This window comes from Cryptomeria japonica, unplaced genomic scaffold, assembly GCF_030272615.1.
Source record: "Cryptomeria japonica unplaced genomic scaffold, Sugi_1.0 HiC_scaffold_108, whole genome shotgun sequence".
Lineage (NCBI taxonomy): Eukaryota > Viridiplantae > Streptophyta > Pinopsida > Cupressales > Cupressaceae > Cryptomeria > Cryptomeria japonica.
This window is the reverse complement of record NW_026728930.1, coordinates 238,716-239,539: the sequence shown is the minus strand read 5'-3', so window position 1 is coordinate 239,539 and position 824 is coordinate 238,716. Positions and strand designations below refer to the sequence as shown.

The 824-nt window shown below is 67.5% G+C and overlaps 1 non-coding gene across 1 annotated transcript; it reads right to left on the bottom strand.

The window, feature by feature from the left end:
• Positions 1-335: 335 nt before the first annotated feature.
• Positions 336-454, bottom strand: LOC131865346 (5S ribosomal RNA). The gene has a single exon (XR_009364074.1). It is a non-coding gene; the product is annotated as a 5S ribosomal RNA (ribosomal RNA).
• Positions 455-824: the final 370 nt, after the last annotated feature.

The following is an 824-nucleotide window of genomic DNA, read 5'->3' as shown; positions in this document are numbered from 1 at the left end:
CTGTCCCGGGCGTCTGGTGCGGAACCTTAGAGTAAGAAACATCACCGTGCACCTTGGCCAACGTGCGCGACTCGACCGAGCGCGCACTGGCCGAGGTGCACACCGATTTCACCTGGGTGCGCGCGCAGCACCTCGGGCGCACCGGGGTGCGCGCACAACGCCCGGGTTGCACCGTGGCCTGTGTGCTCGGGGCGCCTCGGGTGCGCGCTCGGTGTCGCCCCCGCGCGCGCGGTAGTGCGGGCAGCGCACCCCGGCCCGGCCCGGCCCCGACGAGAACGCAAACGGGCAAAAGGTTTATTCAAATAGCATTGCGACGCCCGGCGAAAAACTAAGAAAGGGTGCAACACCGGGACTTCCCGGGAGGTCACCCATCCTAGTACTACTCCGGCCCAAGCGCGCTTAACTGCGGAGTTCTGATGGGATCCGGTGCACTAACGCTGGTATGATCGCACCCGTTATGAGCTTGTCGCAGTGTGTACTTAGCAAACCGCGACCCACGTGCGAATCCACCCCGGCCACCCACCCCCGTCGAGGTGCACACCCTCCCTCGCGAAGTGCGCCCCGTTCGCCAAGTGTGAGCCCTGCCCGGGTGCGCGCACCTTGCTAGGGCGTCGGGTGTGCACCCGGCCCGGCCTACGTGCGTGCACCTGGACGGGGCGTCGTGTGCGTGCAGTGTCCCGTCTGCAACGCGGTGCCCACACACCACCTCGGGCGCAACGACCTGCGCTCACATGTGGGCCGAGTGCACCTTGGTGCATGTTCGGGGCGCCTCGGGTGCACGCTCGATCTTGCCCCGGTGCACCAAGGCGCTCGGTTTGCCCCGG